General features: G+C 36.8%; 1 long non-coding RNA gene across 1 annotated transcript in view; it reads right to left on the bottom strand.

The window, feature by feature from the left end:
* Positions 1-9,668: 9,668 nt before the first annotated feature.
* LOC131430395 (uncharacterized) overlaps positions 9,669-16,985 on the bottom strand; it is a 29,775-nt gene continuing 22,458 nt past the window's right edge. Inside the window, exons 3-4 of the long non-coding RNA XR_009229523.1 lie at positions 11,082-11,134; positions 9,669-11,026 (exon numbers count right to left, since the gene is read on the bottom strand). This is a non-coding gene — a long non-coding RNA (uncharacterized LOC131430395). The remainder of the gene's footprint in view (positions 11,027-11,081; positions 11,135-16,985) is intronic.

Genomic DNA, 16,985 nt, shown 5'->3' with positions numbered 1-16,985 from the left:
CGAGACGTCAGTTTAGACGTTACACTTCTTGTGTACAAAAAAAGTGTCTTGCAAATAGCATTAACTTTACGTCTGCTCAGCGGATTATGTTGATCCGGGGGTTTGCGTCAGCATAATCTGCTGACGCACTGATGAGTCGAAGACGAAACGTAAACTTAATTTAAAATGGTTATGTGCACCTAGCATAAATTTGGGGGTAAAAGCAAGCTTTTTCCTCTTCAAATTATCACAATCTGTACGGCCAGTAAGCCGAAACTTGTTTCGTTCGAGACGTCAGTTTAGACGTTACACTTCTTGTGTACAAAAAAAGTGTCTTGCAAATAGCATTAACTTTACGTCTGCTCAGCGGATTATGTTGATCCGGGGGTTTGCGTCAGCATAATCTGCTGACGCACTGATGAGTCGAAGACGAAACGTAAACTTAATTTAAAATGGTTATGTGCACCTAGCATAAATTTGGGGGTAAAAGCAAGCTTTTTCCTCTTCAAATTATCACAATCTGTACGGCCAGTAAGCCGAAACTTGTTTCGTTCGAGACGTCAGTTTAGACGTTACACTTCTTGTGTACAAAAAAAGTGTCATGCAAATAGCATTAACTTTACGTCTGCTCAGCGGATTATGTTGATCCGGGGGTTTGCGTCAGCATAATCTGCTGACGCACTGATGAGTCGAAGACGAAACGTAAACTTAATTTAAAATGGTTATGTGCACCTAGCATAAATTTGGGGGTAAAAGCAAGCTTTTTCCTCTTCAAATTATCACAATCTGTACGGCCAGTAAGCCGAAACTTGTTTCGTTCGAGACGTCAGTTTAGACGTTACACTTCTTGTGTACAAAAAAAGTGTCTTGCAAATAGCATTAACTTTACGTCTGCTCAGCGGATTATGTTGATCCGGGGGTTTGCGTCAGCATAATCTGCTGACGCACTGATGAGTCGAAGACGAAACGTAAACTTAATTCAAAAAATGTATAATTTAACTCAATAATAAAATAAAGACTAACTGAAATATTTGAACTTAATCCAACTAAAACTAATAGTAGTGTTTTGTCCCGCAAAAATTTGATTGGAAATCATTAAAGGGTTTTGATGAATGAGATATTTCACGTATTTATTCTTGCAAACAGCGAGTATTCGTTTGCGATTATGAGGAAAAATAGTAATTGAAGATAATCATGTAAATGTTGTTTAGCTTAGATATAGCAACATTCTCTTAGGGGATGCGAACATCCTCTTCCTCTATTATATATATTCGGCCATGCAATGTGAGATTAAATGGTTTACAATCACGTTTGTTTAAAATATGTATTTGTCATAATCTCTTAAGAATAGGCAGACGTTTGGAAACATGAGAGTTCGGATACAATTTTGAACATTAACACACTAAAACGTAGAACTATTATTCATAAAAAAATATGTTTTATTCTTCAACTCCACAATTTGAGTTTATTGTAAATCTGCAAAAAAAACAGAACAAGATTTGATCAGAAGCTTACATAGATTATCTCCAAAATTAGTTTGAATCAATTATTGCTCAATTGTGCGGCACTGATATATTCTTCGGACATTTAAATTCGTTCTTGCTTCACTTCACACTTGTAATCACACCTCTCCTCGTGTGATGCTGGGAGATCTGGCCAGCGCAAGGGTTGAATTCTCCGTACAAAATCAGCTTTCAAAATGATCTCACTCTTGTTAATCAAATAAGTAAGATCGAAAATGAAAACCGGTTCTGTGATTGCTTTTGCGCGTTGCGGTCCGCTCGTCTGCCATCCGGGCGTCCCCCATCCACAGGGAGGGACGGGACGGATATACGTGTGTATTTAGTAGATTGGTATGCACTTGGGTACGACTCCCGACTTGTTGCTGCTTCTGATGTTGCTGCGGAAATGCTGTTCTAACTTACTTGCCTTCCATTTCGTTTTATCATCTCTGGAATGGTCGTGTCTGTCGGTGTGTGCCAATGTGTGAATTGGTTGGTAGTAACTCGGAGGTTCGCGGGTGGCAAATAGAAAACGTGAGAATTGAAATTTTTTCGTACGGTGTCGTTTTTATTCCGCTAAGCTGGACTTGCTTGAGTTTTTCGCTAATTGGTTAGACAAGGTTTCAACATAAAAACGAAGTATTATTTACAGAAGCTTGGATGTAGTATGGAAGATGACGGTTATTGTCTTACCGCTGCAGTAAATGATGAAAAATTTCGGGAAACTTTTCGCTTAGTCTTAAATATTATTCTACTTACCTTATTGAAAAAGCGCCAACCGGTGACCAACGATGTTGAGTGTTACTAGATGAGAATTGCATGTTAAGTGTAAAAATGATCAAAATAATGTGAGAGATAAACGAATAAAAAGACGGTTGAACATACGAGCATAAGGACGGCTCGGTGAAAAAAAAACAACGGAAGAAAGAATGATAATAAGGAATGTGAAGGAACATGAACCAAAAGCCGACGACAAGATTAAGAAGCAACACCTTGACTGTTGACAGTGGTTGATGGTCGCGAGGGCCAAATTTGGATAACAGCAACGATGGTGAGATGGCGGTAGTTTACTGGGTACACGACGAACCGAACGCGAGAAAGAATCCGATCGCAATACTGTCGAACTGGAGTCAGCAGGCGAGTTGTGGCTAAAAGTGGAGCTCTGATTTTATGAATGACTTTCTGTTTACCCACCGCGTCGCACGTCTTCTCCCTATTACGGGTTTGTTTTCTTGACGAGTTCAGCCATTCCTTCGCTGTCTCTGTTGCTCCATCGTTAATAGGTTCGCCTTGGAGATAACCCATTCACGACTTTGACTTCCTTTCTCTTTTGCCTCGCAACGGAGTATCGTGGCGAATGATCCGTTATTGCCACAGAGTGAATATACACATATACAGATACAGACATAATCGTATACAAGGGATAGATCAGGAGGAGGATTGGAATGTGGCCCCTATGGAAGTGATGGTCACACGGATGGCAATAGGAAAGGGTCTAAAGATCATCTGCGTGCGTTCGTGTGGTGGGCAATATGTATAATAAATAGGTGATAATAATAATGAATGTGGCAAGATAGAAAGCGCGAGAGAAGAATTCATTGATGATGAACGGAAAGGGTCAGCTGAAATGATGCGTACAAAAAAAGCAAATTGTCATTCCGAAGTAGAAAAAAAATGATAACCGACTGATCTGGCCCGCGGTGATAATGAATGTTACGCGATTTTGGTACAATTCGATAGGAAATATGAGTTTAGTGAATTGGGTATTTTGGTAACGAGAATAACGTGGAAACTTAATCTTGTGTGAAGTTGATTACCATACTTCCCGCTGCTTGATACGTCAAATAATTGCGTATGCGGACTTTTTCACTTATATTGTTTTAAAATCGGATACGAAGCAAGCGATCGCTGCGGCAGTCAGTCCAGAAATTTCGAATGGTAAAACCGGATGAAAATATCATTTCCGGAAAACTGATTACGTTTTAATACGTTTTTGCATATAATTTTTCTTGTCCGATTCTTGAACTAAAATGGCTAGAAACGACTTCAGCACTGCAAAATCCAAGGCTAATTTTAGCAGTTGTTATCCGGTTATAAAATAAATATATAAAAATAAGTATAGAAATAACTTGCAGTCTTGTAAGCACACTCAGTAAAAAAAATTGAGATTTACTAGCTTCGTAAATTCTCGCACTGACTGATTTTGTGATAACGTAATTAGTTAAATTTCTGAATTTTACAAGAATGACGCGAATCTGGGTCAAACATATCTAGCCTTTCGCGTTGTAACGTAAAATAACATGCTTCAGAATGTAAAAAATACATCAAAATGCATGAGAATTGCATCCAATCAGCTGCAAAAATTTTTTGTTTTTGATGCTCGAATATTTTGGCTTCAGAAGACGTAAATTTACACGGTGATACCTTACTATAAAGGCCGAAAATCTGCGGCTCGCGAACCTTATGCGGCTGTTTGGATTCAAGACTACAACAAGGGAAAGCTCCTTATATTAATTTTATTTATTCTATTAAGTTTAGTAGAAGGTATGAAACAACAAGAAATTATTTGCTATTTTTTTTAAATTATTGGTGTTGTGCAAATTGTAGTTTCTAACTTTTCCGAGTTAAAAGGTTCTCCTGCCTTAGGAGAATCAATAGAACATGTGGCTTCAAGAGCCAGGCTTACTAAGGAACATGAACTTCACAACAAAAATGCAAAAGAAATAATTCGATTGAATCGAAAAAAGGAACAACTAACACAAATTTTCTTTTTCTGTGTGATTTCAATAGAGTACGAATACCAAGAAACAAGCTAATGAACAATATTCAAAAGCGGTGATCTATTCAAGGAATTAAAACCCTTCTTAATCCACCTAATGGTGTGATAATGCCTTACTCTTTCTTCAAAGCAGTCTCATGATTTTTTTAGCATTGTATGAAAAAAATTCTGACACTAATTTTGGCTCATTCTTGATTCCAATTAATTCAGATTGATTCGAGTGGTTCACAAAAGCATGCATCAGTGTTTATGTCACATACTCGGTATAGTTTTTCCAATCAAGCGCTTGGAATTTACGTTGCCTATTTATATGAGAAGAGTGATGCTAATCTAAAAAACCCTTCTTAATCCACCTAGTGGTGTGATAATGCCTTTCTCTTCTTTCATAACAGTCTCATGAAAATATGTTTCATATGTTATAAAATAAATTTAGACACCAATTGATTCAGATTGATTCGAGTAGTTCACAAAAGCATGCTTCAGTGTTTATGTCACACAGTCAGCATCATTTTTCCAAACTAGTGCTTGACATTTGCGTTGCCTATTTGTATGAGAACAGTAATGCTAATCTATATCTGGAACCAAAAGTCACAACCATTTGATCTTCGAACTTGATCAATGGCCCGGCAGTAGCTTTGAAACGAGCGCAAGTTTGTTAAAATCGGTTCAGCAATCTCTGAGAAAATTGAGCGCATTCAAATAGCACGATTTTTGTCGGTTACGTCACTTATACAATCATATCTCCGGAACCAAAAGTCACAGCCATATTATCTTCGAACTTGATCAATGGCCCGACGGTAGCTTTCAAACGAGTTTGTTAAAATCGGTTGAGCCATCTCTGAGAAAATTGAGCGCGTTCAAATATCTTCGAAAAGTGCACACACATACACACACACACACAGAGACATTTTCCGATCTCGTCGAGCTGAGTCGAATGGTATATAACACTATGGGTTTCCGAGGCTCCGTTCGAAAGTCGGTTTTTCCAGCAATTCTAATACCTTTCTATAGAGAAAGGCAAAAACCCTTCTTAGTCCACTTAGTGGAATTTTCATATATCTTTAAAAATCACCATAGGGGGGAGTAAATGAAATTTTCGAAATCGAAAAAAAAATTTTGATGCCAAAAGGCTTAGAATTGCATGAAACGTCGAGATTTAGTGTCATCTCGAAAAAAATTTTTTTTGAAAAAATCGACTTTTTGGGACTTAGAAAAAATATGAAGTCCCAGAAAGTTGATTTTTTCAAAAAAATTTTTTTTTGAGATGACACTAAATTTCGATGTTTTATGCAGTTTTAAGAGTTTTGGCATCAAAAAAAATTTTTGATTTTGGAAATTTCATGTATTCCCCCCTATGGTGCTTTTTCAAGATCGAAAATTGTCAAACCTTTACCACCGGGCAGCACCCCTTAAGCATGTCCGATTTAGGTCAAATTTTGCATGAAGGCTTTTTTCGAGGTGCTTAAACTTTTGAGCACTAGAACTTTACGAAAATAGAGTTGATCCCAAAATTTTGGCACCCTTATATATATAAGAGCGGTAAAAATCAACGTGTTTTGTCGGTTACGTCACTTATACAATCATATATCTGGAACCAAAAGTCACAACCATTTGATCTTCGAACCTGATCAACGGCCCGACAGTAGCTTTCAAACGAGCCCAAGTTTGTTAAAATCGGATCAGCCATCTCTGAGAAAATTGAGCGCGTTCAAATACAACGCTTTTTGTCGGTTACGTCACTTATACAATCATATCTTCGGAACCAAAACTCACAGCCATTTGATCTTCGAACTTGATCAATGGTCCGACAGTAGCTTTCAAACGAGCCCGAGTTTGTTAAAATCGGTTCAGCCATCTCTGAGAAATTTGAGCGCGTTCAAATACAACGCTTTTTGTCGGTTACGTCACTTATACAATCATATCTCCGGAACCAAAAGTCACAGCCATTTGATCTTTGAACTTGATCAATGGCCCGACAGTAGCTTTCAAACGAGTCCAAGTTTGTTAAAATAGGTTCAGCCATCTCTGAGAAAATTGAGCGCGTTCAAATACAACGCTTTTTGTCGGTTACGTCACTTATACAATCATATCTCCGGAACCAAAAGTCACAGCCATTTAATCTTCGAACTTGATCAATGACCCGACAGTAGCTTTCAAACGAGCCCAAGTTTGTTCAAATCGGTTCAGCCATCTCTGAGAAAATTGAGCGCGTTCAAATATCTTCGAAAAGTGCACATACATACACACACACATACATACACACACACACACACACACACACAGACATTTTCCGATCTCGACGAACTGAGCCGAATGGTATATAACACTATGGGTCTCCGAGGCTCCGTTCGAAAGTCGGTTTTTCCAGCAATTCTAATACCTTTCTATAGAGAAAGGCAAAACCATTCTTAGTGGAATTTTCATAGATCTTGAAAAATCACCATAGGGGGGGGTTGAACATGAAATTTCCAAAGTCGAAAAAAAATTTTCGATGAAAAAAGGCTTAGAATTGCATGAAACGTCGAGATTTAGTGTCATCTCGAAAAAAAAAATCATCGAAAATATCAAAATTTTTCTATGTCCCAGAAAGTTGATTTTTCCAAAAAATCGTCAAGTATCATGCAGTTTTGAGACTTTTGGCATCAAAAAAGTTTTCGATTTTGGAAATTTCATGTACTCCCCCCTATGGTGCTTTTTCAAGATTGAAAATTTTCAAAATTTTACCGCTGAGCAGCACCCCTTACGTATGTCCGATTTAGCTCAAATTTTGCATGAGGGCTTTTTTCTAGGTACTTGAACTTTTGAGTACTAGAACTTTGCGAAAATAGAGGTGATCCCGAAATTTTGGCATTCTCATATGTATAAGAGCGGTAAAAATCAACGTGTTTTGTCGGTTACGTCACTTATACCATTATATCTCCGGAACCAAAAGTCACAACCATTTGGTCTTCGAACTTGATCAATGGTCCGATAGTAGTTTTCAAACGAGCCTAAGTTTGTTAAAATCGGTTCAACCATCTCTGAGAACATTGAGCGGTAAAAATATCTTCGAAAAGTGTACACACATACACACACAGACATTTTCCGATCCCGTCGAACTGAGTCGAGTGGTATATAACACTATGGGTCTCCGATGCTCCGTTCGAAAGTCGGTTTTTCCAGCAATTCTAATACTTTTCAATAGCGAAAGGCAAAAATACCATTCATTCATTTCAGTTAACTAGAAAAACAATAGAAGTAAGACAATTTTAACTTGTGATGATAGTAAACAAATTGCCGTTTTCATGAAACGATAAGAAATCATTCACAAATGTAATTATCTGACATTGTAAAAAAATGAAATAAAGAAATTTGACGAAAATTAGCTTCTCAATCGAATAAAATAAAAAGAAATCATCCGAAATTGTCAAAAAATAAATATAACCAATAAAAAATTAATTATAATGTTCCGTAAATTATCTGTAATTATACATAACTCAAAAAATACTAAAAAATCGTTCACCGAATTCAAATGGAATTCCTCATATGCTTCCCAGCTTTTCAGACGACATTGATGTCATTGGTATTGATCGTAGAGCTGTGGAAGAGGCTTTTGTACCTTTTTAAGGGGGAAAACCGAGATGATTAGATTGACAATAAACATAGAATAGAAAATATGCATAGATGGTAGAGAAAGAGCGAGGCAGCCGACACTGTGTTGGGTAAACCGCGAGCAGAAAACATGTGTGGAAGTTGTTACTAGGGTTTTCTACGAAGTCCATAACCTGCTGAAATCCCGTTGCTCACAGAGACACGCGTAAAACTTATTCTATACAAGACCACATATTGTTCTAAATGCGACCATGAGACATGATCGTTGAATGACGCAGATTTTTGAGTGTTACGTGTTTGGATGAAAAAAAAATTAGAAAGTGCTGAAATAGCACAGACCCGTGATTAACAGTACCAAGTAGGTAAATATGTTGAAATTGGAAAGATTAAAAACCACGGCCGATGACAAGTGGTACGAATACCAGAAGAAGTCGTTAATTGCAGGGCAGATCTCACAATTCGTTCGGTAATGGTAAGGGAACGGTAGTAAAATAATTGAGTATCGGTACAGTTTTATTGAAATTTTAAGTAACAACCCGTTTAAAAATGTATCGGCTAGAACTATTTCAATATCTTTCATAATTGCATTCACTGTTTAAAATATACTTTCTTTAATTGTGAAAGCTGTTTAAATCATTATTGGTTCGGCTGCGGATTTCAGAAATATACGACTTAGAATAAATTTTTTGTAATAAATTTTGTCTGTGGCATTTATTTTGATACAGTCTTTCTATATGTCAAATCTCTAAGACTCAACCCTAAAAAATAGTTCGGCTCCTCAGTGAATCAGAAATTTGAATAATTTGCAACTTATGTAGAGTTTTAGCTTTACGTCTGTTCAGCGGAGGAGGAATACGAAAAACTATGAAAATTGAGCAAAGTAACCACAAATGCTGCTTAAAAACAAATCGTAAAAATGAATATTGTCTCTATTCCCGTGCAAGTCTCTATGAGTCAGCGAATGAATCTTTCAAACCATACCCATATTTAAATGTAACTCATTATTCTAGACATTATCTCCAGTGAAGAATGCCGATGATTCACTGTCAGTGATTCCAGTAAATCAAGTTTCAATGGAGCAAGATTTTGAAACTGCATTCCTGTACTTTGTTGCTATGAGTTACACAACTGCCCAGGTAGTGGACAAAAACGAATGCATGTCATCAAAGCAATGATTCAAATGCGAAGTAAATTCAAACTCCATTTATATTTTCTGAAAGTGTGACTTCCGCTGTTTTTCCTAAGCATACGCCATTCCGAACATCAGTTTCGGTGTAATATTACGCAGACGAAAATTTGATTGAAATATTTTGCAGACCGTTTTTACCTTCAGCAGTTTAAATAGATTTGTTGTAGAGGGAGTGTTAAGAAGGACAATATATATTTGTCTGCACTATTCACGCATCTGCAGCTTTGCTTGACTTTTACTGTTTTTTCAATATATTTTTTTGCATGTTTCCATCCGGCCGCATTCAGAAGCTTCGGAGTAGCGGTGAAATATTACGACTTCGGGGCGTCAGGAAATAGAACAACGCAGATAAACAGTTAGCAACGGGGACTTCAAACGTAGAGCTGAATTCAATGGTGTTATAGATGTTAAAAATAACTCGATTGTTCGAGTATGACTATTTTTAGATTAGTCGAAACATTGTTGGGTTGCGAAAGTAATTCATGATCGAATAATGAGAAAAGTAAAGTACATTTTTGTAATGTTATGCGTATCGACTGGATTCGAAATTGTGTAAAATACTTTTCGATTTTAATTAGTTGGATAATAACAGAAGGTAAAATAATTAACCACTGTGACTGAACGACACTTCCATGGATCTTATTAACATTTATTTCATGATCAAGTATTCTGAAAAAAGGCTTCTTACGTCGGTGGTAGCAATGAAGACTCCTACTATAAAGGCAGACGGTTGCGTTTGCAGCTAACAAGTCTTGAATAAGTCATAAGTAGCACACGAAATCTTAAGCTACGTATGAACGTGCCGGCCATTACGTAACCAGTTTCCAATGTACACTATTGATCCTTTATGGTAAAGGCAAACCACATTCCGCAAAGCAGTAATCACTTTTATAGTCATCTTTCGTCGGGTAGATACGTGAGTCGTAGTGTGAATGAATCAATAACAAACCTAGAAGCGGTTGCAAGGCGGTGATGTATGCGTATGAACCAATAATCCTAATATGGTGTCAAGCTGTGAAGTTCGCGCATTAACGGAGGGAGTTCCGTCCCAGCAAAGTCGTTGTCTGTGAATGGAATGCATAAGTGAACATTGATTATTGCTGTCCGGTTTAACAGGTTGAGTCCGTTGATTTAGAGGTAAACGGCAACAGTTTAAATTCCGATTACAGCCTAGGTTATTTGGCATTCAGGATGACGTTTCCAGCACTGTGCTCAAACATTCCGATGGAATGAATCACGGACATGAGTTCAGCAAAAATAACAGGAACTCGGCAGACAATTGATCATTTGCTTAGGTAAATAACACAAAAGAGCTCATGTATATATCTTTTTGAACATCGACTCTCTGATTAGGTATTCCGTAGACAGTTGTCTGGTTAAGTGTGTCCATAACCCGGTGACCAGATGAAAAAAAAACTCAAATGCGTACCGATTCACACTAGCGATAAACCAATGCCAAGATCCATGGGAACGGGGTTTATTTGTATTATTAATAACAGGTTAACCCTTTTTTGTCTTCAAAACATTTTACACAATGGTCGTAAAACGAAAACCACGCATTACAAGGGATGTGGCATATGAGTGTTGTTGAGATTTACTGCCTCCTGAAACGGGTTTGGCTTGGCTGTGAACCATTTTCTAAGCTTTCGATGTACGGGTGCTGAGCTCAACATTCATTGAATTTTAATGAGAATGTGCCTTTTGCTTGATCCATTCATTCGGTTCGGCTCAGGTACACTCAGCAGGCCAGGTCGTGATGGAATGTGGCCCAATGGCGTTCGGTTAATAGTTGTTCGCCAACTATTCGAAACCGGAGACACGGGTACGTATCGTGGAATGGCCGTGAACGCGAAAAACGCGATTTGTTCCGTGAAGGCTAGCCATCCTAGATGTGGTTCCAGGTTTCAGATTGCTGTGTTGCGTTGGTCCGGATTGAACTGAGACCGGTTATAATAGTTTTCAAATGGCAATATGAATTTTACAAAACTGCGAAACGCAAGAGAGCAATAATTGTAAATCGAAATTAAATGGTAATAGTTACCTGATAATACCATTCATTGTTCGCTTATAAGGTAATCCGATTGGTATCTGAAACTAAACAAGAGATGGTTTTGATTAGTACAAGTGAATAAGTACTTTAGAAATTTTATACGGTTTAATGATCTTGTTACTAATCTTAAAAAGTTGAAAAAAAAGTCTTGGCATTATAGCGTTTCAAATTGAACTGTTCATGTTTGCACTACGCAGTTTAGTTCGAGCTACTATGCACTGATGAGTCGAAGACGACACGTAAAGAATAGCGAAAACGATTATGTGCCCTAAGTACAACAACGGCTTTCAACCAACCCCCTAAATAACCAAAACTCTGTGGTCAAGCGTCAAAATCTTATCAAAGAAAACGTCAAGATCTTTCACTTTAGGTAATAACCTAATCATCGGTTATTTGTAATTTAGCAACATTCGATTGATTTCAAATCAATTAGAAAATATTTTCATAAATACGTTCATTTCATAAGACAATATACATTAGTTTGACTTCGCCGTAGCATCCACCGTACATAGTACTTTTCACCTAATATATTTCGAACACAGTCATAACTAATAAAACCTATTACTACTAGTTTCCTCAAACATCATATTAGTATTTCAGTATTCATAATTTAATCTAAACAGTGTTTTTATCAAACGATTTGATAGTATAAATTACATGAAAGAAGAAAACATTTATTTTGTACATACTGTACTTGATCTTATAACTATTCAAGGTTTGTATCAGTACATCACTTTTATTCAAAGTAAGTTAGCTGGCTATTGGTTGAACTCATGGAAGAGGAAGGAGGCTAACATAAAATAAAATTTAAATTTAAACTCCAATGGTCTTAATAAAAAATAAAGAAGTTTCATGTACGGAAGGTCACGACAAGCACGAATTTCGCGAACTGGGACATTGGATAGTGTACCTTGGGTACGCAAGGAGTTCATTAGTTAAGATCTGACATCACGATAATACTCCACGCATGTCCAAATGACATGATCAATAACGCGATAACCTTTGCCACAAGCACAATGATTAGTTTAGGAAAGTCCAACTCGAAGGAGATGTTCATCTAACGTGTAGTGATTGGACATGAGTTTGAACATTACACGAATGAAATCCCTACTCACATCCTGTCACCTAACCCATGCCTTTGTCGATGTTTTCGGAATTATTGAAGGTATCCACCGACCCTGATCATCTTTATCCCAAGAAGCTTGCCAGCTGGCAAATGTTCTTTGGCAAGATGGGCTATAGAATTCGTGAAAAGCAATCGTTCGCCCATAAATTTCACCCTCAAGAGCACCACATTTGGCTAAATTATCGGCTCTTTCATTGCCTGGAATGGATGCAGACTATAGAAAATATTAACAGTTGACTGATGAGAAATTGTTCAGATTTTTATAAGGTTAAGTTGTTGATATTTATTAGGACACTTCCATGTTGAGTAATAAACTTTTCAGCACGTCAGCAAGTGATTGGCGATTGTGGTGTATCTTATGATTTAATGCCTTATCAGGAATCCTGCAAGGTGAGGCACTTTATCGATATAGCATCAATTTTACTATAATCGGTTCATGAATAATAATTTCCAGGATAACCACATAATCCGAAATATGGAGGACGCTGCTTTTCTGCAATGTCAACTAATAATATTTGCATTATATTAAGGTGATTTAAAATTTCTTTTCGGTTTGGACATTCAATGAAAAATCTTGATGTTTCCTTTGATATAATCCTAACGTTCATACAACGAGTTAGCTACGTGTTTGAACAAGCATTCCTATGCTTATTACTTGTAAGAAAGATAGCCGAGCATATGAAGGATATTTATTGTCTAAAGTCTTTGTCTTGTTCATAGGAACAATTAATAGTCAAAGAAATAATCATCGAAACATTTCAGTAAATTATGTTGGAACACGTGTTATGCATAGATTGTTTTTACAGCTGTGTTTAAGTCGTACTAATATTGAAACTAACGGAGCTTTGACGTTAAAATCACTTACTTTTCTATGAAGCGCCCATTTAAAATGAATCCTGTTCTAGAATAGGTAGAACTTAATCATGAATGTCTATTGTTATACTCAACGCAACAGTTTAATTTTCAGTAGTGTGAAAAATTAATAAAATACTAGAAATATCGGAGAGGATTTGGATCACAAGTATCATTGTTTAATTTGTAATTGATTGATAAAATTGAATAATACTAATAATACGTTTATTATACACGTTTATGGTGTTGTGAGATACATAGTGAATGTGTATAGTGACGTTTTATATAGTAGTATTCAGTGGTGATACAATATTATTCTAGTGAACTTATTCTACTAAACGCTCAAGTGACAAATTAGTAAGAAAATGTAATTCGCACTGTTTCATATTTTAGTTTAGATGCAAGAAAAGTAAAAGTTTCACAATTTAAACTATCAATCATTTAACGAAAAAGATTACTCGGAAGTATGAACATAGAACAAAGTTTTATTTGTATTTAAGTCACCCACTTATGTCTCTGACTTTACTCAACCCACGTTTCATTTTATCTGGCAACAAAAGTTTCCAGAGTCAAACAATTTTTCTACTATGAAGAAAGTTCAAACAGGTTCTATAACAGTTTTTTGGGTCTAAATAATGCGAGGTTGGTTGAAAGGCAGCAGTCGAGGGACAGGTTCTTTAAAGCGTAGGTATGACGTCGATTTTCGATACAAAGACAGCTTGTTAAATTTCTCAATGAGTAGTGTTTTAGTAGTGGTTATTAGATATTAGGACTGATCGATCCAGAAAAATACCAAGATGGCCAAAATAGTCAACTTTGGTAAGCGTTTGTACATCGCTTTTGTAGCTGCAGAGTATTGGATGCAGTATTCGGTGGAATATAATCATTTGACATTTGACAATGCTAATCACAAGATTGTTTCATTAACACCATTCGACAAATTGATCCAGAAGCTATTGAAGATGAACACAATGCACGATATTACGTCAGTGTATATCAGTTTGTGTACAGCATCAAACTGCAAGGCGATATCGTTGAAAAACAATGCGAGCTGAAGGATATCCATATTACTACCTTGAGGAACTTCTGACTTATTTGTAAATGGGAATAAAATCAAAAATCCCAACGGTATTCTTAAAAATTTACCACACAAATATGACCTCGACCGAACAACGAGCTTTTTATAGCATGGTAAGAAACAATCATTTCCAATACGAAGAAAAGGAATTTACACATGTCGTAAATATAAGCATGCCGTATTAGACAATAGGTATAGTATAATGGGCATGCAACAAACCTGAGTTCGATTCCCAACCCCGTATATAGCGCCGAAAAGTGTTTCTAGCCCTAGTGGCCACAAAGTTCAAACCTCTATAATAGAAGTATTACACGATTTTTTCGTTATATGTTAGAACTAAATTGTCTGGTTTCAAATTTAATAAACGAAACTAGCATAGACTACATGCATTTGTGTCATTGAAAATAAAACTTGGTTATTTTGTTAAAGCTATTGGAATCTCTTTACGCTTACATAATCATAATATCGAGGGATGTTACAATTACATACTTAAATGATTTTAACATACATTTAAAATTTTCTTATTTAGCAGAAAGCTTTACTTCGGCAGCAAACGATCATCTGTTGACCACGTGTATTCGCATACTATTAAAAGTAATATTTAGTTAAACTTTTGAAAAATATAATACTTCTATTAAAGCGTAAATGAAGTAAAATAAATCCTGATAGGTAATCAGATAGAAATGGTTAATCCGTTAAGATTTTTTTTCATCAGAAAGGTTTTTACTTAACTATCAGTAAGTAATGATCTCATCCAAGACGGTTAGAGCGTCGGTTCCCATACTTGGAACGATTTCATTTGTTCGTGTTGCCCACTTCATCACCTCAGTCGTACGTAAAATATATAGGCAAAGGCAACTTATTTCCCGAGACGTGCACAGCTGCACAGCGGTTCGAATGCAAAACGAAATATAATTCTAGTGTAAAAATATAATAACCTGTTAAATGATGGATGATCAAAATCACCAGTAAATAACTTAAAAGATAATTGTAATCACACTCTTGAGTGCAATGGATTAATTTTTCCAACAAACATTTATGTTGTCCTATTAAAAACTAACACTTTTTAGCAACGTGATGGTTGTGCTTGAATTCCCACAGAATGAACTGGGAAGCAAAAAGCGCAGCAACAAAAAAAAAGAGATACTTATGCCCCCGAAGCTTCACAATGGATCGGCCGTGACAGATGATGATGAGGGTTGGAGGAATAAAACCATGCGAAAGCGTGTGGCGCCTTGCACTTCGGTACCAAGGAGTCGTGGAAAATCCGCCAATTATTCTGCCATGCCGTTGACCTCGAATGCGAACGCCTTCACGATGGGACGGAAGTAATAAAATACTGCGATTCGCAGTAGGATTTGCTTTTTGGGATCTTATCTTAAAGGTTGAGTGTTCGTTTAAAAATAACCAGCGGAATTTATGCGTAACAGTTTTAATTGAACGATATCAAATGAATAGGAATTTATACTGATTTTAACTTGGATACATCATTCCAAAAACATTCACGGAATGATTTGCGAACTACCGTTTTATGAAGTTCACGTTATTAAATGGATAATGAATTTTCGATCGGACAGAATTTGAAGTTGATCCAGGATTCCACCAGAGATATTACTATGCTGAGACTCACGTGTCCTGAATTTATGAAAAAATCGAAATCACAACGTCCTCTCGTGGAGGTCAGTATTCGGTAATATCTTACTTATCGAGTTCGATTCAATTAACATTACATGTTCCACAAAGAAGCCGTCTTGGATTGTTCCGGTTTTTGGTATTCATGAGTGATTTGAACAGTGAATTGCCGTCATATCTATAAACTTATAGTGGGTCACCACTCACCAGTTCCTATCTTATCCCTCCACGTATGTTAACGACTGGATGTTTCCGCATCCCAATGTAGTAGCAGAATGAGAGGCTGAGCAAGGGTGTTATAACCTTACCGTAGATGGAACAAAATAGCTGTCACAGGTGTCAGTTATGTAAAGTGTGCCGCTTGGAAAATTATTGTTATTAATAATATTGCAAGTAATCCGATTCGAAATGAGTTGTAAACTAGCATATTCGATGTCGTAGAATTGCATAAACTTGGTCAGGGGGCATCGAACAGCTACTTCTCACCGGAGCTGTGTGTATTAGGAATTGGCTTTACGATGATGGAAAAATGCGCAAGCGCATGGTCGTATGGTTACCAATCAGCAACAGGACGTGCGTATTGAAGACTAAAGACCGTTTCTTCATTTACGACATCCTCTACCGCTTCTTCATTTACGACATCCTGACCGCTAGTGTCAAGTCTGAAATTTTCACAGAATAATCTAAACTAATTTTCTAAGAGATTGTCAGTTGGGTTTTTTTATATTCGTCACCGTCACCTGAGAAAATCAGATTTGAAGCGTGAAAATAGCCCTCTAAATCATCCTAAAACACACTGGCCTTAGACCTTAAGGGACGATATCGGTTAACAGAGCCAATTGTCAGATGAGCTGCTCGAATATGGTGAAGAGACACTGGTTAGAATGCTGCACTGGATTATTTCTAAGGTTTAAGGGGAGATATTACCGCAAAAAAGGATGGAGGGAGTGGTTTGTCATTTTTATAAGGAAGAATATGGAACGTGAACACGGCGTGTGATCCACGAATTGCAACAGCTACTTGGGGAACTACTTATCGTACGCACAACAGAAATGTGGTTACTACGATGGTGTGGGCACGCCGTTTCAACACAGGACGGCAACGTAGTGGAAATGATTCTTAATACTATGTTCACACCTGCAGAAAATAACATGTTTTAACGATAGTAATATAAAGTTAAAACCGCAATGTTCACACTAAGATTATG

Source organism: Malaya genurostris, chromosome 2 (assembly GCF_030247185.1).
Source record: "Malaya genurostris strain Urasoe2022 chromosome 2, Malgen_1.1, whole genome shotgun sequence".
NCBI lineage: Eukaryota > Metazoa > Arthropoda > Insecta > Diptera > Culicidae > Malaya > Malaya genurostris.
This window is presented reverse-complemented; position numbering and strand designations above follow the sequence as displayed.